This window comes from Hemiscyllium ocellatum, chromosome 42 (assembly GCF_020745735.1).
Source record: "Hemiscyllium ocellatum isolate sHemOce1 chromosome 42, sHemOce1.pat.X.cur, whole genome shotgun sequence".
Taxonomy (NCBI): domain Eukaryota; kingdom Metazoa; phylum Chordata; class Chondrichthyes; order Orectolobiformes; family Hemiscylliidae; genus Hemiscyllium; species Hemiscyllium ocellatum.
Genome location: NC_083442.1, coordinates 13,903,341 through 13,927,820, shown reverse-complemented (window position 1 = coordinate 13,927,820; position 24,480 = coordinate 13,903,341). Strand labels below are relative to the sequence as shown.

General features: G+C 44.9%; 1 protein-coding gene across 3 annotated transcripts in view; it reads right to left on the bottom strand.

The window, feature by feature from the left end:
- sin3aa (SIN3 transcription regulator family member Aa) overlaps positions 1-23,031 on the bottom strand; it is a 136,859-nt gene extending 113,828 nt beyond the window's left edge. For 2 of the 3 annotated variants that reach the window (XM_060853566.1, XM_060853568.1), the window contains exon 1: positions 1,032-1,182. The gene's annotated coding sequence lies outside the window, so the exon portion shown is untranslated. Of the gene's footprint in view, positions 1-1,031; positions 1,183-17,009; positions 17,167-22,988 lie in introns of those variants that run through there. The other variant, XM_060853567.1, reaches the window with a different exon arrangement.
- Between the last annotated feature and the right edge of the window lie 1,449 nt (positions 23,032-24,480).

Sequence of the window (24,480 nt, the reverse complement as noted above, 5' to 3'; positions counted from 1 at the left end):
TTATGAGGGGGTGAGCCCCAGAGTCAAGCCTCAGCCCCATCGCCAAACCTCTCTTTCCGTCCCGATTGCCGCTGGCCACCCTCAGCTCCTCCCCAAATCACTAGCCGTGCCCCTAAACGTATTCAGTCTCCACCCACCTCCCACCCAGCCTGGTTCAGATCCCTCCCTCGGTGCCCCGTCCACAAACGGACCGAAAAGCAGAGGACAGCAGCAGCCCCCTCCACCCTCCCCTCCCCCGGTAAATCCACCCCACCTCCCCCCGGGCCAGCAAAAGCAGGGCCGTCCTCTGCACCCTACCCTCCCCTCCCCTCCCCTGTGCAGGCTCCTCCTCGGATGCCCTCAGCGCCAATCCCCAGCTCGCCTCCGGCCCCTTTCTCTCCTCGGATGCCCTCAAAAGAGCCCGACGATCCCTCCCCCCCCCCCCAAAAAAACACACACACACCCCTCCATCCGTGCCCCTGGCCCCGGAAAGGCCCGCCCACCCTCCAATCTGTCCTTCAAAGGGAGGAGGGGAGGGAGGGGGGATAGAGAGACACACGGTCTGGGGGAGGAGGGGAGAGGAGGGGAGGGGAGGGGAGAGGAGGGGAGGGGAGGGGAGAGGAGGGGAGGGGAGGGGAGAGGAGGGGAGGGGAGGGGAGGGGAGAGGAGGGGAGGGGAGGGGAGGTGTGGGTCCCCCTGGCCTTTCATCCACCTCCCTCTGTCTCTCTCCCCCCCCCCCCCCCCTCACTCCCCGATCGCCGCCCAAATCCAGAGCCCCCTTCTCCTCCCCCAGCCCCCTCCGATCGGGCTCTCCCTTCTCTCACAACGCGAACCCGAGGCGCCGATTGTTGTGCAGGCCGCGGCTCGGCTCCCCTCACACACCAAGCGAGCATCGCAGGCCCGGCCGGCGGCGGCGGCGGCGGCGGCGAACACCTCAGCCCCGCACTCACTCTGTGTGTGTGTGTGTCCCTCTCTCACACACACACAGCCCGCGCCTTTCACTCACCGCCCCCCACCCTCCCCTCTCCCCCCGATGCAGTCGTCTCCCTCACCTCTGCCTCTCACGCTCTCTGGGGGAAGAAGCGGCACCGCCGCCGGGAGTAATCCCTCCGGCCCGGTGGAAGGAGGAGGGAAACGGGGAAGGGGAGGGAGGAAGCTGTTGAATTAAAAAAAAAGCCCAAACAGCTCGGAGCAGAGGCCGTCTGTTCGTCCGCTCGCCGCCTGTCAATCAAACGGCGGGGGCCGCGGAAGGAAGTCCCGCCCCCTTCCCCCACCACCATTGGCTCCCGCCCCGCCGAGGCCAGTCGCCCCGCCGTCTGCCCATTGGTCCGCCTCCACCGTCAATCGTCCAGCTGTCGACGGTAACCTGACAACCAGGTACCACCCCCTCCCACCAGCCCCGGGAGCCGGAAGTCCCAGCTCCCACGCCGCGCCAGCGATTGGCTGGCGGTAGGCGCTCCCGCCTCCTCGGCCAGCGAGGTGTTTGATTGGAACCCAGAAACTGCCAACCACCGGGACGCCCACTCGCTGGGCCAATAAGCAATGCCCCACCGGCTGACCCGCCCCCAACACCGTAGTGGTTGGTTAGTCCGCGTTACTTGAGGCAACTGCCACGATTCTATTGGCTTTCCGCCAGTTCCATCATTGTGATGGACAGGTATTTGCCTTTAATAGCGGAAGTGCCACGACTGGGAGTAGCTATATTACAGGGTTACCATTTTCCACATTCGGAGCAAGCAGTGCAGGTTTGCATTCAGATGTTGGTTTGTGGATATTATTTTTCCTTTTCTACCTTCACAGGTTTTTTTGGTTATGTTCCAAATGAATCCCAAAAGATGATTTTAAAAACAAAGCTTCATTTGCTGGGTCAGGCCAATGTTGTATCGTCTGGTTTTTTTTTAACTTTATAACTATGTATTATAATCCTTAAACTAGACCTAGCGTGGTGGGCTTTCCTATCGGAACTATGAAACGTGTGAATGATTTTTTTCTTCCTTTATGTTATCTGGCATTGTTAAACCAAATCACTAGCACAAGCATGTATATTTTAACGTAGCTTTTCTTTCAAATTCTGGAAGGATGTACTAATGCACTATTTTGTTTTCTCTCTACTGTTAAAAATAACTTTTTTGTAACCTAGGAATGTAATTGAAGTCAAGCTAGCTGTTTTATTCACATGAATAATCATTTAAAAATAGCATTAGAGAGCAAGCAGGTCTGGTGGTATCTGTGGTGAGAGTTCTTGTTTTAAGTCCAGAGGCTCTTCAGAATAGTCACTTATAATCCTGTAAAACTTAGGAATGTCCTGATGGGTGGAGTTGGGTTATATCTTCTGGTAAAAGACTCTTTATTTATCAGTAAATCTCCCATCTAAGCTTTGTCTTGTGCCATGCTTTTAGCTAGTGAAAGAGTGCAAACATGCACCACCAAACCTAAAACCTTGTATAGAATCTCCTCAGCTGCTTTCTCAAGATGAGAACAGATCAGTCTTGCTCAAACTTGTATGGAACAACAAAACTATCCAAAATGTCTTTAAAGCTCAAGTCTAAATTACAGGAATAAATTTCCTCATTTGGTTACTTTTCTGCAGTCTCTTTTTAAGTCTGTGGACTTGATTAGCATAACAATATTAAGCATAATGGTTGTAAACTAAAATCAGATGTTTAGTATTTCTAGTAACATAAACCAAAAAAACTAGTCTGATCCTGGCTGTATTTGGTGTCAGTTAATGAATGTATATGCCTCTGCCTTGGATGACCAGTAGGGATTAATAGTCATTGGGCAGTTGCAATTGTAAACTTTAACCTCCTATAGGCAATAGGTGCAGGAGTAGGCCATTCTGCCCTTGGAGCCTGCACCACCATTCAATATGACCATGGCTGATCACCCTTAATCAGTATCCTGTTCCTGTCTTATCTCCATAACCCTTGATTCCACTCTCCTTGAGAGCTCTATCCAACTCTTTCTTAAATGAATCCAGAGACTGGGCCTCCATTGCCCTCTGGGCAAACTTTTTAGAACTTTTAAATCTTAAATGCTAGTATGAAGCCTAAAATGAGATGATGGTTGCTTAGGTATGACTCCTGGGCAGTTCCCCTGGAGAAGGGAGGAGTATGCATAAGGGCATGAGTTAGGTCAAAGCCAAACTGGGTTGTTGTATTAAGACTTGAGGAAGAAGCAGTGAATTGATTATATGGGCTTTTTAACATGGGTGAAGTCTTAATTCAAAGTTGTTCAGGAAGCAATTTCTAATCCCAGTCTGAATACTTGATAAGTAGCATAAGATCAGGCAGAAATATTTTCCATCTTCCCAAATAAAGATGGGAAGTGGACCAATAGAACCTTAACAGTATAATCTAGAGACCAACAAAGAATGCAAAGGTTGTTGAATGATTAGCTCAGGTGGAGGTGAAATAAGCATCCTTATGAGGATAATACAGGGTTAAGAGCTCAAGTTGAGATTAAATAGGACAGCAAGAATCTTCCAAGCCAGAGGCTGAGCCTAGATGAAAGTAGCCTAAATTTGGAGCTGGGGTCAAAAATTGGCTCATTTAAAAGCCAATTTTAAAATGCCACCTCCAAATAGGAATGATTTGGAACTTTATCCAAAGCAACTTTCTTTCCCCAATCCCACCACTACTTTGCTAACTTTAACCATCCTCTTCTAAATGCCTTTTTAGTTTGTCATCCAATTGGTCCTCATGCCTCAAAGTACTGTCAGGGAGGTATTCTTGATTTGGCTTGCAAGTGGATACACAGCAAGTGAGTTTTTTTAGGAGGACTAAGGAGGCCATAGTGAATTTTTTAAAAAATCAAATGTGTTTTCCAGACCTTTGCTCCTTTACCACCTTTTTTTACAGTTTTAAAAGGTGATAGTAACATGTTACCAGAACCAATCTGAGAGCTGACTCAATGCAAAAGTAGGTAAGTGTCCCACTTGTGTAGAACCTTGCTTGGGTTATATTGAGTACTCTGGTTCTGGTCTTGAGACTTTCTATAATTAACAATCACTGTCAATAGTGAATATAGAATATTGATTTCTATCTTGCCAGAATAAAACTCAACCATATGAGTTAGGACTTTGGATAGTCTTAGAAATCAACAAATTCAACATCTTGAATTTAGTGAAAGAATGAGCTGCTAACGTGATTGGGATGAAGAACTCCAAGCCTAAGGTTAATTCAGCAACCTGAATCACCCACTATTGCAAATGTTTCATGCTCTGTTAACAATCCACTTGTCTTAATATTATACCTTCAACACTGAGCTGTTTTCTGCAATAACCTTTTTTGTGACAATTTTTATCTCACTGCAGAAATCATGTCCTTACCACTTGAGTTTTGACCATTCTTGCATACTTTGACCCTGTGAAAGACCTTATACTAAAACTTATTCTTGATGAAACTATTTTCAGTTTCAGATTTTCAAACTTGATAAAATGAAAATGGTAGGGACAACACAGGCAATCCCTAGATGATAAGGAGGTGTAACCCCTACATTCCAACCCAGTTCTTCAGATAAGAGACTTTTTTAGTTTCGCCAGGATCCTAATGTCATCAATTTGGTAGAAATGCCTGGCCTGCCAAAGAGGACAGACAGGACATTTTAGACTTGCACAGAACTGACATAGTTCTTTGTGGATATGTGTACAAAAACCCAACTTCAGATGTATTTATTGACAGCTCTTCCCACTTGCAGTCTCACCTCATGGTGAACTTGCCAGGCTGGGATATGGAGTAATTGTCTAACTTTTACTGTGGGGGAAAATTGGGACTCAGATGTGATTTGGGTCTCTGAAAATAGCAGCTTTAGGGAGTGACTGCATTTGGATCTGTAGGAAAGATGAGGCCCAGAAAGTGTATGGCACCATAAATCTTTGGCTTGCTTTAGTCAACCATGCTGAGCAAACACTTTTTTCTGTCCTCCAGTTACTGAAAACAAATGTTTACCTCTAACTTCTCTTTTTAGCAATGTAAAAGCTTTAATTATTAAGCAATCCATTGGTAGGTCATTGATCCAGGATTTGCTTTTCAGTTCAAATTGTTTTGATGTCTTTACTCCCTTTTTATTCAAACATTAAATGTGTGAATGAAATCACATTTCTTGCTGCTTCTACATAAATGCCATAAGATTGGAAGCAAAGTCTGCTTTCCTGTTCTGAGATCATGACTGATGTGATAATCCTCAACTTCACTTCCTTGTCTTTCCATAACTTTCCTTCCTGGTTAAGTATCTATCTTAGTCCTGAAAATACTTAATGACTTGAATTTGCTTGCTGTAGTAGTGAAATGTAGCTTTTATATGTTGAACATGTTCCTCCTCGTGCATGAGGACAATCATGTGCTGTAGCTTTGTGCAGTCTCTCTCTCTCCACTTAAATGAAACTCAGCTCCTTGATTCTTCATGATCAAAGCCTTAAGTTTTTCCCCACTCAATTCTATTTGCCAAATGTTAGTATAATTAACATCTCAATTTCTCTACAAACTGTCAACCTCACCACTTGCCTTTCACCTATTCTTGTAACTTACAAAATTGTCTATGTTCCTCAGTCATCTGTGCTGTAAATAGTTATGGCCCAACACTGATCCCTGTGGCACACAACTAGTAACAAGTTGCTATCCTGAAAGCTCCTTTTATCCAAGCTCTCAAGTTAGCAAATTCTCTATCCATGCTAATATCTACCTCCAACATGGGATCTTTAGTCTGTGGTACATGATCAAATGTCTCCTGAATCAAATATTGCATGCACTTTCTGTTTGTTACCACAAACTTCAGGCTTCCCCTTGAAGCCATACTGACTTTGCTTGATTACTGTTCTTCTAAATAGTCTAATACATCCCCTATAATCTCCTCCCCAATAAAAAGATAACAAGCCAGATTTGCCTTTTTGTTTCCTTGTGAATAAAGGAGTTAATGGATGATTGGAAAATTGCTAGTGTATTCTTCCAGAATCAAAATATCCTTCAATTTACCACAGCATCCATTATATTCATGGCAATCTTTAATATCTCAGGTCCAAGGAATATTTTGATCTTTAACCCCCCACATTCTAGCCAAAGGCTAAATCCTTGCTGTGATAAATCAAGATTTGCAAACTATTCAAATTTGCTTTTCCTCATTCCTCAATTGTTCCTGCAATTATTCCTGTTAAACCCTAAGCTTAGCATCTCCCATTCTTGAGTTTTCTCTCTATCTCAGCCTGCCATTAATCTTTCTCAAGTGACTGTTAAATCTATCCTAATATCCCAGTTGTCTCCTGGCACACCTTGTCAATTCCCAAATGTTCACCTATCTCTTTTCACCCAGTTTATTTCAGTAGCTGAGCCTTCAGCCATGTATGTACCTGTAGATCCTCACTTCATTTAAAAGCTGCTTTGTTTATGCCTCATCCTCCCCTAGTGACTCAATCGACATCAAAATATCAATCTTTCACCAGCTTTCAGTTATACACGACCCTCTAAAAGAGCCAGTCAGAGGCTGGGAAATCTGAAGTAATTCCATTCCTAATTTCCTGGAAATCTGTCCACCACTTACAAAGCATAAGTCAGCTATCTATGGAGTAGCTGTTAAGTATGTCTAGCACAACCAATATCTATGAAACCGGCCACTTGGAGGCTGACAGCCCACTGTAATTGACTGTAAACATGCCACAGATGAGTGCATGGCATGCACTACCAGTAATGGTAGTCAGATACATTAGGGACATTTAAGTCTATCTTAGGCACATGGATGACTGCAAAATGTAGTATGTAGGTTACTTTCCTTTTGGATTAGGATAAAAGGTTAGCACAACATTGGAGGGCTGAAAAACAGTACAGGTCCTAGATTCTATTGCATCAGCAGTGCTTCAGTCAAGCATGACAAGCCTTAACATAGGCTGTCTATTAGCAAAGATGAGCTAATCAGTTAAATTAAGAAAGGAGAAAATGAGGTCTGCAGATGCCGGAGATCAGAGCTGAAAATTTTGCTGGAAAAGCGCAGCAGGTCAGGCAGCATCCAAGGAACAGGAGATTTGACGTTTCGGGCATAAGCCCTTCAGTTTCCTGAAGGGCTTATGCCCGAAATGTCAAATCTCCTGTTCCTTGGATGCTGCCTGACCTGTGCTTTTCCAGCAACACTTCCAGTTAAATTAAGAAACCCCTGAGTGCATTTCAAGAACTCCACAACTTGCATGGGAGATTTACATAAGGTATTTAAGTAAACTAAAAAGTTAACTGGCTGGTATCTAATGCTTTACCAGTAGTAAAATCTTCATTAACTCCACGGTAATCTAACTCCATCTCATAGAATTAATATCCAGAACTATGCCAACTTTTCAAAATTAACTGTTCCTGCTTGGAGCAGGAAAAGGATCAAACTCACTGCGAAATCCTATCTTGAAGCACAGCACTGTTGGGAACACTAATTATGCAAACTAAGTTTACATGATCCCATCAAGAGTGAATTACTGGATTAAATGGCTGCTGCACAAACACTTGAGTTTAATTGATCCAAAACAATCTGAAAGTCTGAGTGTCAGTTGTTTTTTTGCAAAAGTAAAAATCAAGATAAAATGCTTAAATCCCTGTCCATTTGGCCAACCACCTAAAATCTTCCAGCCAAATCTTAATTTGGACTAAAATTATCCTATCACTCTAAAACTGCCAGACCTGCTGCATTTCTCCAATACTCTGAGCCATACAGGGAAAAACTAGATTGTCAATTTTAATAATACTCCTGTAAATCTTGTGAAACTCGCTACATAGATGCAAGTTTAAATGTTTAAGACTTCTCACTGAGAACAGGCTGTCTGACCTGCTGAGACGAGGCACTGTCCACTGGCCAGCTGTCTCCATCCGGCAGAAGGATCTAAGTCTGACTGTTACACTGACTTCAGCTAAATAGGGATCTGAACATCTGCTTGCACTGTCAAAGATGCTGTCTGGACCTTAGACACTGCAATGCCTTTTGCATTCCATGCCCTTCCCTTATCCCCTTTTTTAGGATGGACAATTTGGAATGGGTGAAGAAAAATGAGCAGGTAAGAAATTGACAAATTGAGCTGACAACCTGTCTTTACACTTGCTGTGCCTCAAACTTGGACAACAACTGGCTAGTTGTTACCTTGGAGTCAAGAGTACAAATTTAAAAGCCTTTACATGGTTATAGACCAGAACATTTGAGGCCAGAGTAATTGAAATGCAGAATAAACTCTTAGCAACAAGTCAATGTTGTGCCAACTAATCCTGTATAAACAGCCATTTTAAATATCTCCCTTCAGAATGAGACTGGAGGGAATAAGGTGAATGATCCATCAGAATGTCAAATGTTTCATTCAAAGTTACATATTGGGGCTTGGCAGGCTTAGTTTCCAGTGGTCATATCCCTACCTCTGAGCTAGGAGACCCAGGTTTGAAGCGTAACTGCTCCTGAGGTCCCTGGACAATGTTACTTGATAAGTGGAAAAAATACAAGGAATACTCAAGTTTCATTACAACTTTGTTGACAATCTCCCAAAGCTATGAATTATTTTAAGTATTTTAGCATCACATGAAAATTTAACTGTCCTAGTTTTCAGTCCTGAAATGAGATGACCAGTTTTTGTACTAAGGATGTTTTGTTGATGAGTTGAACAGAAGAATGTGAAAGGCAACATAGGGTTATCCTGACTCTGTTCAATAGACTTGGAAAGTGCAAGACTAACTTTCAAGTCTGCCTTTTAAGAAGCAGGATGGAAGTAAAGCTCTCTATGTAGAGCAGGCTAAAGGGACTGAATTGTCTACTATTATTCTAACCTAGATCTCTAGTTCCAAGTAGCCAATTGATAAAGTGCAGTTGTAACCACATCCTGCAATCTGGCAGCTGTGTTGTCTTGATTTGTTCAGGCAACAACAGTAATTTCCATTGAATGGGTAAATATGGGCTAATACACCTAGAATTTTTAATGATACTGCAGGTTCTTGGTCTACTTGAACATCCTATGGTTATGCAGTACCCCTATTATCAGGTTTGATTATGAAGTGACTTGAACCCAAAACTTAACTGGAGCAAGAATGGTCCCAGCATCCCCTTCTAGTTAAAATTAGAACACTTAAAAGCCATCTGGATGTGTATGAATGAGGGTTTGGTGAGATAAGCCAAACGCTGGCAAGTGGAACTAGATTAATTTAAAATAGCTAGTTAGCATGGACAGGTTGGACTGAAGGGACTGTTTCCACGCTGTATAACTGACTGAGCCATGCTGTCATCTGCAACATTCCAATTGCAGTTGACTCCTTTCCTGAAGAAATTCAGACCCTGATTCTACAGGACATGCAGTAGGTGAGCTTGATTAGAGGGGCAAAACTTGTGTTCTAAGCCTTTTTAACTAAAGACTTGCATCAGCTCTCACTGATTTTTAAAAAAAAAATTCATTTATTTTCTAATCCCTCAACCCTTCAGTAATCTCCCCTCTCCCCATTAAACTTCAAATACCTGACTCCTTTCAAGCCTCTTTGAGCATTCTTTCATCACTCAAACAACAGAACTCAATGCTGATTCCGTAAGGCTGTAGAGTGTCTAATTGAAATAAGGTGCTGCACCTCCACCTTGTTTCCTGAATTAATGGAATATGTTGAGGTGCTGAAGTAAAAGGCAACAATTGGAAATCTGGTATGTTTGTGGTCTAAGTAGATGACTCTAGGTGCTTTACAAAACAATGTGCATATGGTCTTCAAGCAACACAAGTGTAATTGACTTCTACTGAAGTTATCCCTTCATCTAGAAACCATTTCTAGATTGTGAAAATACAAAGGATGCAATATTTGCAACTGTATGACCAGATCCTGTGGGAAGGGAGGAGTGGAGTGCTGAGAATTTTACCTGGTTATGTAGGTAAAATCAATGAACTGATGTGCTTTTCCAGTATCTGCAGTCAGGCAGCATCTGAGCAATAAAACTGACATCTCAGGCAAAAGCCCTTCATCAGGAATGGGCTTTTGCCCAAAATGTCGTGGTTTTTTTACTGTGCTAATCCTGACCCTAGTTATGGAGGGAACATGGTCTTTGAATGTTGATGGGGAGATGCATTCAGCAGAAATTGAGAATGATTCTTTAACACCTGGAGTAATGCCACAGGTTTGGCAGTGTCTGTAGGGAAAACAGTTAACATTGCGTCTAGAAGACTCTTCAGAACTGTTCTCAAGTGACTAGTTTTTCAGGCAGTAGAGGACCAAGGTGACAGTTGGAAGAGGTCCAATGCAAAAGATGCAAGGCTTGATAATTTTATCATCTCATTCACCATTAATGTGAATGAAGTCTTAAAGGGGAGAATGGATCCTCTAAGAGCAAACGAAAGAGAAATGAGCTTGTAAAGCCTTAATGGCAGACAACTGGGGCTCAGTTATTCCTGTGGACAGAAGGTGCTCCTCCAAGCAGTCACCTCAGTTTTAGTTTTGCCAATGATCCCTTGAATGTGTATTCTACCTTATGACATGTTTCCAATTTTATTTTCAGGTCACAACCCTGCATCTAAAATACTTTGTTCAGACAAAGCTACAGTTGAATGTTAATAGCCTAATTGGCCAGCTGAGGTTGGTGCCCAGTTGAAGGACAAAGCACCCTCTGGGAGGTGGGAGCTGCCTGTCTTGTTAGGGACAAGCTGTTAGGTGGGAGCCTGTTGTTGCCCTGCTAAGGAAAGTAGGCAATTTAAGAAGCCAGCAAGATAATGCCACTTGGCACTGAATGCCAAGTCAAGATACAATACTCAAATCAGCCCCTTTTTTTATTTTCAGCATAAAACCTAAACTTTGCTACAAGGTGACCCCAGAAATACAATGTGCAACAGACTTAAATTGGTAAAATCAAATTGCAAAATGGATTTCTACTTGCCTTACCCCATCCATAGCACTTTAAAATGTCCCAGACTTAAATCTGAGCAGTCTAGATCTTAACTGATCTATATCCCTTACTTATGTGCCTTAATTTAAAAAAGTGATCTATAGTTTTTCAGGGATCCTGTTGGTTTCTACTGCCCCTTTTTTTGGTCTGGTAAAGTTGCTTCCAACGTATTATCCTGAACAGCTTTGAAAGCTGATGTACTTTTCAAACAGGCAGTTTTTCATGTATCACTGAAGCACTGGAAACATTTCCTATAGATTTCTCACAGGACACTAAAACTGGCTGGTGGGCACTTTTGTAAGACCCTTGTTCCAGAACCAGCTGCACTTCAGGTCTGCCTCCATAAATAAGAAACATGTTCACTTGTATTCCTGTTTAGATGCAAGTATCAAGTTTGAGAGTCAGCAAATCCAAACAGATGGGTCAACAGTGTATTTGAGGTAGAGGCTGATGTTGGCAGTGGAGCCAGAGGAAAGCCACCAATTTTCAGATGGGACTCAGAGTTTTTAAAGATGAGGACATCGTTACCAAAGCTGTCCATGACTTCACCTTGATGGTGATTGGCTGCTTGCTTAAGATCAGTCTGTGGTAAAGGTGATAACATGGCATTTTATTCCCATGTCAGGATGGGATGACCTAGAAGGTAACTAGTGGTTGGTATTCCTATTGCCCTTAACAAGCTGTTTTGGCTGATCCACCCAGGATGGTAACTCAAGGATCTGGTGTCCAAGGGAAAGAACTGAATTGGATTTTCTCAACTTTCTCATCACTGATCATTCCAAAGATGTGCAGGTTAGGGTGAATTGGCCATGCTAAATTGCCCAGTGTCCAGGGATGTGTAGGTTAGGTGCATGAGTCAGGGGTAAATGTCAGGGAATGGGTCTGGGTGTGAGACTCGTCAGAGGGTTAGTGTGGACGTGTTGGGCCAAATGGCTTGTTTCCAAACTATAGGGATTCTATTGGAAGTACTGCTGACAGACTTGGGTTGGTCCAAGATGCTGAATAATTTCTAATACTTTCATCTAGAATGACTGCTCTAATATCTACAGAAGCGATTAGATTAGATTACTTAGTGTGGAAACAGGCCCTTCGGCCCAACAAGTCCACACCGACCCGCCGAAGCGCAATCCGCCCATACACCTAACACTACGGGCAATTTTAGCATGGCCAATTCACCTGACCTGCACATCTTTGGACTGTGGGAGGAAACCGGAGCACCCGGAGGAAACCCACGCAGACACGGGGAGAATGTGTAAACTCCACACAGACAGTCGCCTGAGTCGGGAATTGAACCCAGGTCTCTGGCGCTGTGAGGCAGCAGTGCTAACCACTGTGCCACCGTGCCGCCCGCCAATCTAAATTAAAATTGCTTCCAATCTTGTAATCCTACCCAGTCACAATCTCAGCTGTGGAGCTGCATTGATTTGCTCTCCTGAAAATTCAGCACTGGCTGAGATTGTGTAAGAAAAGACTGCTTATGACCTCCAGGATGTCCCAAGAACTTCAGTCAACAAAATCTTAATCTTTCCTTCAAAGGAACACCACTAATTGTGCACAACAAGCATCCACAAGCTACTTGGAAGCCATGTTTTCATCATTGATTGGATGCAGTAGTATTTCAGATGTTGTACTGATGCACAAATTTCTGCAGGAAATGGCCATTGCAGACATCTGCAGTCAGACTTAATATCTGAGCTCCCACCACTTGAAGGAGAATCAGCATTCACTTCAGGAATCGGCCCAATTGCAATACAGTACACTCAATTATAGCCTCACATTAATACTGACTCCCAAGTGCCCAAATGCAAGCATTTTCAGTCTGAGTGAATGGAAATACAGCCCCAGCATATCCCTGAGGGGTCCTTGCAGGTGAGTGTTAGAGACTTTGATCCTGATGTGGGCATTTTCAAACACTTCCCCAGAGGAGTTAGTTTCTGCTAAATGTTACTGAAACTTTCCATTTGATCTCTAATGGAGAGATGGAAAGTGTTAGTATCTGAACTTGGCTGTCACTTCTCTGACCTGCATTTTAATGTGGAATGACCTTTTTGCAAGAGGTGTTCAATCTGGCGCAAGCTCTTGCTGGTCAGAGCAGCACTCCCCCCTCTAGAGGAGCCTTGCACTGGTTAAACACCAACCACAATCTGTATACAATCCCTTTGAATGTAGGGAAGGGGTGGAGCAAATATTGATCCCCAAGTCTTGCAAGAGACTTTCTGCAACAGAGGGGTAAGGGTGAATTCCAATTAGTGAAAATACTTTCCCTTTTAAAGGAAGGGGTAAGTGAAATAGATTTGAAGGAGCATGAGGCTCCACAGATGAAATGGGTTGGAACTACAGAGGAATGTATAACAAGGAGTAAAACTTTAAATTTTGCTCACTGCACTCTGGATGATTTTAGCTCTTTTGGAACACTGGTAGTGTCTCTGGGTCAGAAGATCCAGGTCCCAGTTGAAGTCCAATGCTCCAAGCTTTGTCAAAACATTTTAAAGTTGCATATGTAGTCCTTGAACACAATAGTCTTGCTACTTCTGGGTCTTTGTTAAAGTCTCATCTGCCACAGGTGTTTGAACAAGCTGATTTTAAAATAGTGGGATAAATTTGTGACTCTTCAAACACCGAAGGAAAGGATAGCGTTCTTTCACCATTGGGCTTCAATCTGAATTGACATTAACTTGAGTAAATGTCCACTTTGCCACCAAGCAAGAACCAGGTAGCCAGCAAGTGTGGTAACTGTCTTTTGACAAAGGTAATGGATGAGGGATCAGCTTGCTTTCATAGTAATGAGGCAAAGTGCAGGCAAAGTTTCAAATTTCCTGTTCAAAAAGGAATAGGGATAACCCCGGGAATTACAGGCCAGTTTGCCTACCACAGAAGTAAGACTAAGTAATGGAAAGGGTACTGAGGGATAGGATTTATCTGTATCTGGAAAGACACAGCTTGATTAGGGACAGCCAGCACGGATTTGTGAAGGGTAGGTCTTGCCTTACAAGTCTTATTGAATTCTTTGAGGAGGTGACCAAGCATGTGGATGAGGGTAGAGCAGTGGATGTAGTGTACATGCCTTTTTAGTAAGGCATTTGATAAGGTTCCCCACGGTAGGCTTATGCAGAAAGTCAGGAGGCATGGGATAGAGGGAAGTTTGGCCAGTTGGATAGAAAACTGGCTGACCAGTCGAAGTCAGTGGTGGTAGATGGTAAATATTCAGCCTGGAGCCCAGTTACAAGTGGAGTTCCGCAGGGATCAGTTCTGGGTCCTCTGTTTGTAATTTTTATTAATGACTTGGATGAGGGAGTCGAAGGGTGGGTCAGTAAATTTGCAGGTGATACGAAGATTGGTGGAGTTGTGGACAGTGAGGAGGGCTGTTGTTGGCTGCAAAGGGACTTGGATATGATGCAGAGCTGGGCTGAGGAGTGGCAGATGGAGTTCAACCCTGCCAAGTGTGAGGCTGTCCATTTTGGAAGAACAAATAAGAATGCGGAATACAGGATTAACGCTAGAGTTCTTAGTCAGGTGGAGGAACAGAGGGATCTTGGTCTATGTACATCTTTGAAAGTTGCCACTCAGGTGGATAGAGTTTGTAAGAAGGCCTATGGTATATTAGCATTCATTAGCAGAGGGATTGAATTCAAGAGTCGTGAAGTGATGTTGCAGCTGTACAGGACTATGGTTACTCCACATTTGGAGTACTGTGCAGTTCTGGTCGCCTCACTTTAGGAAAGATGTGGAAGCTTTGGAGAGGGTGCAGAGAAGATTTACCAGGATGTTGTCTGGAATGGAGAATAGGTCGTACGAGGATAGGTTGAGAGCCTTTTCCCGTTGGAACGGCGAAGGATGAGGGGTGACTTGATAGAGGTTTATAAGATCAGAGGAATAGATAGAGTAAACAGTCAGAAACTTTGGGACATAAACTTAAGGTGAAGGGTGGCAGGCATAGGGGAGATGTCAGGGGTGGGTTCTTTACCCAGAGAGTGGTGGGGGCATGGAATGCACTGCCCATGGGAGTGGTAGAGTCAGAATCATTGGCGACCTTTAAGCAGCAATTGGATAGGTACATGGATGGGTGCTTAATCTAGGATAGATGTTCAGCACAACATCGTGGGCCGAAGGGTCTGTTCTGTGCTGTATTGTTCAAATATGATAGGAAGACACAAATAACAGCCAGACAAAAACACCCTGCTTGTAGGTTAGTTTAACTGTAATTCTGAATGGGATTGAAGCTGGGTCTTCCTAATGTTCTGGTTCATTTAAACATGAGGGTAGTAATGATTTTGATTTTTGGTTTAGTCTTCCCTGTGGAGAAGGACATGGAAGATAGCATGGGGAAATAAAGCAAAATTTTGAAAAACAACCATAGAGGTGCTAGATGCTTCCATTTAAGGTGGATAAATCCCTGGGACCTGATCAAGTGTACTCACTGTGGAAAGTGGCCCCTGACTGATCTTTGTATTATTTGCTATAGGTGAGGCACCAAAAGACTGGAGGCTGGCTAATATGGTACCACTTCAGTGGTAAGGAAAAGCCAGGGAATTGTAGACTGATAAGCCTGACATCACTGAACGAATTGAAGGGAATTGAGGGATAGGATTTCCCTTTTTGGAAAGGCACAGACTTGGGGATAGTCAACATGGCTTTGTGGGGAAATTCTCTCAAACTTTATTTCTTCAGTAACATAATTTAGGGCAGAGGAGTGGATATCACCTGTGGACTTCAATAGGCATTCAAAGTTCTTCAGACCAGTTAGTGAGCTTAAATAACATGGAATACAGGGTGAACTTGTTGTTTAAATACAGAACTGGCTCAAGCTAAACAGTGGTGGCAGGTTGCTTTTCAGACTGGAGGCCTGTGACTAGTGTCATAGGGATCAGTGCTGGGTCCACTTTTGGCCAACTATGTAAATGACTTTGAACATGGAAGGTATAGTTAAGTTTGCAGATGACTCAAATTGTAGTGGACAGCAAGGAAGGTTACCTTGTACAACAGGACCTTGATCAGATGCTCCAATGGGTGGAGGAGTGGCAGATGGACTCTAGCTAAATGTGAGGTGCTGCCTTGAAAGGCACTTCAAGACAGTACTTGGACACTTTAAACTCCTAGGGAGTGTTGCTGAACAAAGCTTGGAATGCAGGTTCATACTGAAGTGAGTCATCGATAGGTAGTGAAGGCATTTAGTATGCTGCCTTTAAAGTATTGAGGTATAGGAGTTGAGTAGTCATGTTGCAGCTGTACAGAACACTAGTTAGGCCACTTCTGGAGTACTGTGTCCAATTCTGGTCTCCTATTAAAGGATGTTGTGGAACATGAAAGGCTTCAGAAAAGATTTGACAAGATGTTGCCAGGGTTAGAGGGCTCAATCTGCAGGGAGGCTGAATAGACTGGGCCTATTCCTTGGTGTGAGTGAGGCTGAAGGGTGACTTAAGTTTACAAAATCAAGGCACAGTAAGGCAATTTAAAACTAGAGGGCATGAGTTAAGGATAAGGGGAAAGATACTTAAGAGGCAACATTTTCATGCAGAGGGTGGTGCATGAATGGGATGAGCTGCCAGAGGAAGTGGAGGCTGGTACAATTACAGCATTTAATACCCCCCCCCCCCCCATTTAGATGGTATAGGAAGGGTTGAGAGATATGGGACTACTGTCCTATAGCATATTCAAGTTGAACTGAAGGGTCTGTTTCCATACTGTACATCTGAGGCAAATAGCCAGACTACATGGGGATAGTGCTTGTGATAGTTCACTGAATTTTGAAATTTAAGTGTACAAGTAAACAATCCTGAATCAGCAAGAGCCAAGAAATATTTGGGAGCTAATAGAGCAGGGTTTGAAATGGAATCATGGGTAATTCCACTAAAGTGGACTTGGGAAATGGCCTGTGCAGATAGGTCTAGATGGCTGCAATCTGAATATTATAGATGAATGTTTTGACTTGGATAGTCTGTGGACCTGTGCATAAAAACCAGACAGCCCAAAATTGAGCTAGGTGAGAAAGCAAGATCTCCATTTTCAGACTGACTTTAGTGGTTGAGTATTAGGGTGGGATTTGAGATGAATATAGGGTTAGAGGAACCAGCCTGAGACATAAGGGAGAAAAAAGTTATCTGATCAACAACAAAGCAAAAGAACTTAATAACAACTGGTGGAGAGGGGAGAGAAAACAAAGCAAAAATTCTTACCTAGTTAGTCCCTCAATCTGTCAAAGATGGTCAGTGACTAGTCTTGTACAGGTGGGAGGTCCAATGTATTAGGTGATCGCCTTTTTCACAAAGCAACAGGACGCTTTTCTGATGCCAATGGTGGACAGGATGTTGGACACGATGTTGGACACGGTCTCTGAAATGCAGGATCTTGGCTTTAGAAGATCAGACTTCAGGCTTGGCTTCAGCACAAAGCTACACTTCAAATTCTCAACATGGTGGGAGTGCTGATGTTACTTGAGCTAGTGATTTGGCTGACAAGATGCTAAACAGGAATATTTTAAAATTCCATGAGATGGAATTCCTGGCTTGGCCACACTTACTGCTCATCCTGAATTGCAATGAAGGTAGTGAACTGCCTTTTGACTGAACAAGAACGCCTTGTTTGAAAGTGACCCCTAATCTACTTGTTTCACAGAGAAACATCCTTTATGTACCCACCATTTTAAGGTCTTCTGAGGATCTTTCAATAAGCGAACCTCATTCATTCAAACTTCAATGGATACAGATCCAACCCTAATCTCTCCCAATAATTCCCTCATCCTAGAAATCTACCTAGTTTTAGGTTAATGGTGTGGACTTCAAAAGTGATTAGTCATCCAATAGCAATTTCTGCTCATTTTACAAACTAATCAAATCAGTGAATTTGTCTTAATGGTGCAAATATTTTCAAACATCAAATATTTCATACAAGATGAGGCCTTGATTTAACACCACATGAAAGTATCCCATACAATAATGCAGTCAGTGCTATGAAGTGGCCAGTCCTGCCTGAGTGCAGTGGCTCAGTGGTTAGCACTGCTACCTCTAGCACCAGGTTCAATTCCAACCTCCAGCAACTGGAGTTTGCACATGCTCCCTGTGTCTGTGGGTTTCCTCTGGGTGCTTCAGTTTCCCCCCAGTGCAAAGATGTGTAGGTCGGTGGCTTGGCTGTGCTAAATTACCCCAGTGTCCTGGGATGTGTAGGATGGTGAATTAGCCATGAAATGTAGAGTTACAGGGATAGGATCTGGAGGGGGCAAGATGTGGGTGGGATGCTCTTTTAGCGTCAGTGTGCCAAATGGCCTGTTTCCAGGGATTGAGACATTTTTGCACTTTGTGCAGGAAAAAGCAAGTCTGGGTAAAACCTCTAGCCAAGCTGAAGTATTGTTTCAAGGTTATATTGTTGCTCTTATTGAAGCTTTTTATTAATAGCTGTGGATAACAAGCTAGCACCTTTCCAAACTCCAGCCCTCCTTCATAAGGAGGGCAGCAGATACATGGGTTCACCGCCGTAAAGATTTTCTTTGATTATAATCACCTTCAGTGATTTCACTTGAATGTTAACTACCATTACCTCATTTGTGAGAGCGAGCTTAGTGCAAAATGCCTTTTATTACAACAGTGGCTACTGCCTTTTTTCATTAGATTTGAAGGGTTTTAGATGAAGTTTAGATGAAGGGTTAGGTGAATTGGCCATGCTAAATTACCCATAGAAGTAAGGGTAAATGTATGGGTGGGTTGCGCTTCAGCGGGTTGGTATGGACTTGGGCTGAAGGGCCTGTTTCCACACTGTAATCTAATCTTCACAAGTTTGATTGTCAATATACAAGTAGCCATCCATGGCTAAATGCTTGGCAGCAATGGAGTCACTTTCACTTGGAACTTTCCTCTAGTGAGAGCAGTCAAATAGTGTAACACTGGCTTTGCAGTTTAAGTCAAAGTTGAAAATCACTCCAGTTTCTGAACTGTGGAGCCTAATTGATAGGTAATTTTATACCAGGTTTTAATTTTTTTAACTAGCTAAGGATTCTTCACTGTCCCCCACCCAATGCCATCCAACAAAAGTTAAGACTATGTTGTTTAACTCCACCCCACAATATCATTTGTAGGAGTTCCTGAGGCCAGTATCATAAGCCTGAACATCTTTGACCACTTCATCATTCTTGCCATTTTAAGGGCAGAAGTAGAGAAGTTCATGATTTCACAAGTTTTCAGGACTATATAGATTCTAAAGGAGTCAGTATCTTTAACTAATGAGACCAGATAAGATTCAGGTTTGGTGATAAATGCTAAATTCCTACACCATTTAACAACAACTGAACTAGCCATATTACTCAACCAGAGCACATGAGGCTGGAAATTTTGTAATGAGGAACTCACCACCTATCCTTGAGGCACAAGACAGGAGTATAATGGAATACTTGAGGTTCCAGGGTGGCTACTGTGCTTGAGGGACTGGATCCTGTGGATTTTTGTCCTGTTCTTGCAGAATGAGTGCAACTCTAACAATACTACTAGCCCAATTCCACCTAGGGTACCACCCATGGGCAGCACACTGGTTAGCACTGGTACCTCACAGTACCAGAGACCTGTTCAATTCCTGCCTCGGGCAACTGTGGAGTTTGCACATTCTCCACACTTTCACCTGGGTTTCCTCCAGGTGCTCACATTTCCTCCCCCAGTCCAAAGATGAGCAGGCTAGGTGAACTGGCCGTGCTAAATTGTCCATAGTGTGAAGTGTAGGGGAATGGGTCTGGGTGGGTTGCTCTTCAGAGGGTTGGTGTGGACTTGTTTCTACACTAGGGAATCTAATCAAAAATCACTTGATAAGCATCTTTATTCCTCCTTTTTTTTTTGCAGTGGTGTAATACAACAACTCTCTCAAAGGCTTATCTTGACAGCACCTTCCAAACCTCCAATTATACTCCTGTGTAGGAGAGACCATCACCCCCCTGCTCACATTCCCTCCAAAACACTCCCCATCCTGACTTGGAAATATCCTGAAGGAATAGGCCTAAATCCTGGAATTTGCACCTTTAATAGTCTTGCACATCTACCTCCAAGATATAGACTACAGTGGTTCAAGAAGGCAGCTAATCAAGGGCAACTACTACTATCTTCCCAGCCAGCAACACCACCTCTCATCAGTAAATAAGATCTTTGCTTTATTGTAACTGGATCATGTCATTTACTAATCCAAATGGACTCATTATATTAGGAGGTTTGGTGAGATGAGCCAGGTGAGACTAGTTTGGGATTATGTTCGGCATGAACTCGTTGGACGAAAAGGTCTGTTTCGGTGCTTTGTCTCTGCTGTCGAATCAGTTTTTAGTGATACGACATTGAGAGAATGAATACTGATATTTCAAATGTAACTTTCCAAAATGAGGGTCCGAATTTTTTTTTTGTCTTTAAGCAATCTGGGTAAAGACTTTTTTCAAAGTCAAAACTCCCCGTAGAGGCGTTACCTTTAGCAGGGACTCTCTTGCTCACCGCAACCTCCAATTAACTTCTGGTGAGTAAGAGGAATGACGTTAACCGAACCCTATTACTATTAGTTATTTCTGAACGGCTTCTTAAATCTAATCTCATTTTTAAACTTTTGCTTTGGTGTAAAGTCGTTAGCTGTGGTTGAAAGCTGTTTCTATCCCCTGAACTTCACAATTTCTCCAGGGCTGTTCGGGTGAACGATGTAAACAACGCAGTGGCTACAGCAATATTGAACTTTACAAGGTGCCCTCCCCCCTGCCTTAACAATTCCCAAACAAGGTCACTTCTCAAGCAGCGTCCGATTGGAATCGAAACCTTTTACGTTGTTTCTCTCTCCATGGAGACTGCCAGACCTGCTGAGCACTTTGTCTTTATTTAAGGCCATTTACGTTTTGATTTGGTAAACGTGTTTACAAATTTACGATTCTAGCTCTTGAGGAATGAAGAGTCGAGTATCAACTCTTGGCTATTTTTGAGTTAAAATATGGAGCCAGGCCCAGAGCTGTGTTGTTGCACTTTTTTTAGAAAGTCTGTCTCCTTTTCTGCCGGAGACCTAGAACGCTCAGCAGCTGCGAGTCCTCCCAGCTGTTCAGCCCTCTTGCTGCCTATGTCTTTTTTTTTTCCCCCTCTCCCTATATAACTAAATAATATTCATCCCTGTGTCGGTCGAAAGTTGCCGGTTAACACCGTGAGAACGCTGGATTCGCAGGTTTTGGAGGGGCGGAGAACACCCGAGAGTAAACACCGGAGCAAAAATAAATAAGATTGAAGGAAGGTTACAATTGGGTGAAAAGTCTGGGCTCCACCCCTTTCCCGCCCTCAACTGGATACAGTCAACACTCTCTGGCCCTGAAGCTTTTCATTGGCCGATACATGATTCCATCTTTTGAATTTGTAACATGAACCAGGACGCGGCTCAATTCGCCGAATACAGGCGGCCGAAACCCAGACATACACCAGTAGCTTCCCCGGGATGATTCGGAGGGCTTCCCTCTCCCCTGTTTTCTTTCCTGACTTGTTTTCAGGGTGGAAGAAACTGCATTTCTTGCTGTAATTTCACGTTCAAGCGCCCGGGGAACCCACTGAGTGACTACACGCCCTCTTCCCCGGGTGAGGGTGACAACGGGCAGCACGCTCTTTCCTTTCTTTCTTCACACCTCCGCCCTCCAAACCGTCTCCCCGGGTGAGGCTAACGTCGGGCAGGGCACCTGTCTGTTTCCCCTGGGGCTGAGTGTGATTCAGGCGAGGGTGACAGCGGCCAATCTTCTCTCCTCACCCCCCCAAAAACTCTCTCACATCTCCACTGAGGGTAACCCCGGTGGGCACCCCCTCCCCTGGCTGGGGTGAGGCTAACCCGGGGTGGGACTCCCCCAGGGGACTCCTGCCTCTGTACCCTCTCCCCAGGGTGAGAGTGATGCCGGGCGGGACTTCCCTGTCTCTTTGTTATCCCGTTCCGCGCGTGAGGGAATCCCCGCCCCGTTATGTGAGACTCCATTGTGACGCAGCCGTCCCTCCGCCCCCCCACCCCCAGGGGAAGGTAGCAGGGACCAATCGGCTCCCTCCGCCATCAGCCAATCAGGAGGGGAGGCGGTAACGGTGTAGTGACATTAGCCAATAGGGCGTAAAGGGCGGAGCAGAACACGCGTGCGGGGGGCGTGGCTTATGGGGAAGGGGGCGGTGCTGAGCCGTGTTTACTCCGCGGGAACGAGTCAGGAGGCCGCAGACCCCGGAGCCGGGGGAAGGAGGAGGATGGGTTATACAGCCTGGGCATCACCTCGGGCCGGGCTGGCGCCTCAACCTGGGCACGCTCACCTAGCAGTATCACTACCCGGGAATATTGGGGTGGTGGGCGGTGTGGAAGGGGCTCAGGGTCGGAAGCGAATGAAACATCCAAGCCCCCTTTCCCCCCCCCCCCCGGGCCCCCTTCCTCATTGTCTCCCCCCGGGACCCGAGGGCTGATTTGTCGCGGGTTCCTCGGCTTGCAAAGTTACTGCAGGGGAAGAGGCTTTTGTTACACAGCCCGAGATGGTCGACCGCCCCCCCCCCCCGGGGTGAGCTCTCCGACCCCATTGGGTGGAGGAAGAGGCCGGAGGGGAGGTGGAGCCTAAATCCGATCAAGTCCCTCCTTACCCCCCCTCCTCCCCTCCCCACAAAGCGGCTCCGAGAATCCGACACAACAAAATGGCCCGGAGACTGCGCAGCTTCCCTTCCGCCTCGCTCCCCCCTCTGCAGCTTCACGAGAGCGGGCAGCCCCTCTCTCTCTGTCTCCCGTCCCCCCCCCTCCCACCCACCGAACAGATTATAAATAGTAAGCTGGTGGCCAGAGAGAGAGAGCGGAACACCGCCCTCTCCTCCCCGAGAGGAGGCCATCTCCCCTGGTGGTGGAGGGTATTTAGGAGCACGGTGTCTCTCTCTCTCTCTCTCTCTCTCCCCTCCCCAGGGAGATGGTGGGTGAAGTCGAAAAGCTGCTCCCCGCAGCAGCCGCCCCAAGCCCAGCCCTTCCCCGGGCTCGGGGAGCACTCGTAAAGGCTGGGGAGATCTTTTTTTTTCCCCTCACCCCCCCCACACACACATATACACGCGTTCCCCCTCTTCACCCCCCTCCCGTACTCTCCAGCCCCTGCCCCCCCACCCTGTGCAAAGCAGGAACGCCATTCAGAAAACGAAAGCATCCGCAAACAACACAGAATCGGAGGGTTCGCTCACCCACAAACTCCCAGCTGCTCTCCCTCCCCTCCGCTCTCACAGGCAAACCGAGAATGGAAACACCCCCCTCTCATTAACATAGGCCCCGGGGAGGGAGGGGACTGAAAGAGCGTCACTGCTTTAAACTCAACCCCGCCAACACCGGTCTGACTCCGGGAGAGAACAGAGACTGCACCTCTCTTTCTCTCTTTCCCCCCCCCCCCAAAGCCAGGCGGGGGATACTGTCTGGCCGCATTCGGGAGCTTCTTCCGATGCATTGCAGATGTCAGTTTCAAGAAGTAATCTCAAACTCCGCCCACACACACACAACGTTAACAGCCGCTTGTTGTCATGTTAGGAAATCCAGTTGCTAATTTGCAAACAGCAAGCTCCCATCAGCTGCTATGTGACCCTCTGACCCATTGATGTAGGTACTGGAGTCAATACCTGGCCCGTACCTGCTGGAATGGGATTCGATCGAACTCGTATTTGTTTGATTCAAAGGCTTATGCTATCCCTTAAGGTAGGCAAAATTCTACCCCTTCAGTCACCACTGCAGGACAAATGTCCATTTTCCACATTGTACATATGTTAGCAGAGAGAGAGAGAGAATAATAGTCTCTTGGGTTGTGAACGGTTTTTATCTAAACTGGGAAACTGAGAAGGCTGATTCCTGGCATGAAAGAATTTGACTTCCAAGAATGATGGAGTCTTATAAGCCTATACCCGTTGCATTTTAGAATAATCTGGTCTTAATGAAATGTAAAATTCTGAGAGAATGTTCCCCTCATGGAGGTACTTGGAACTAGGGGACACAGTTTCAAAATAAGGTGTCTCCTGTTTAAGACAGACGAGGAATTTCTTGCAGGTCAGCAGTGTTTGGAATTTTCTTTCTCTGTTTTAGGCAGATCTTTGATAGACGAGGAAGTTTGGGAAAGACATAATTGAGAATGGAGTTGAGGTCAGCCATGGTTTTATTGAATAGTGGAGCAGCCTCGAGGGGCTAAATGGTCTGCTCTTGGTCCTGCTTCTTAAAACAATGGAGAACATGTCCATTCTTCGGAATAATGTGATGGGATCACTGCCATCCAACTCAAAACACAGTCTGACATATTGCTACCTCTGGTGCACTGCTCCCTCTGTATCATTCTCAAATGTCAGTATGGGGCCCAGCTTCTGAAGTGAAACTTGTACCCATGCCCATCTGAGGCTGAACTGTTACCTCCTTAAGTCACCATCGAAAATGGCGATTGGCAAAATCTGTGGATTCTGAGCATGTAAGCATGTAATCCTAGCGAGTTAAATCCCACAGACTGTCATCCAAACTCTGGTTTACACTACTGCATTTGCATTGGCTGTCACACTTATAACATTGTTTTAATTATGCTTATTGGCCCTGAGTGCCCATGTCTGATTTACAGCCTACCTTGGTATATAGGAAAGTCATCATGAGCAATCTTTTCAAGGCTGGTGGGGTGAGTCAGGGGAAAACCTGTACACACACCAGCCTTGA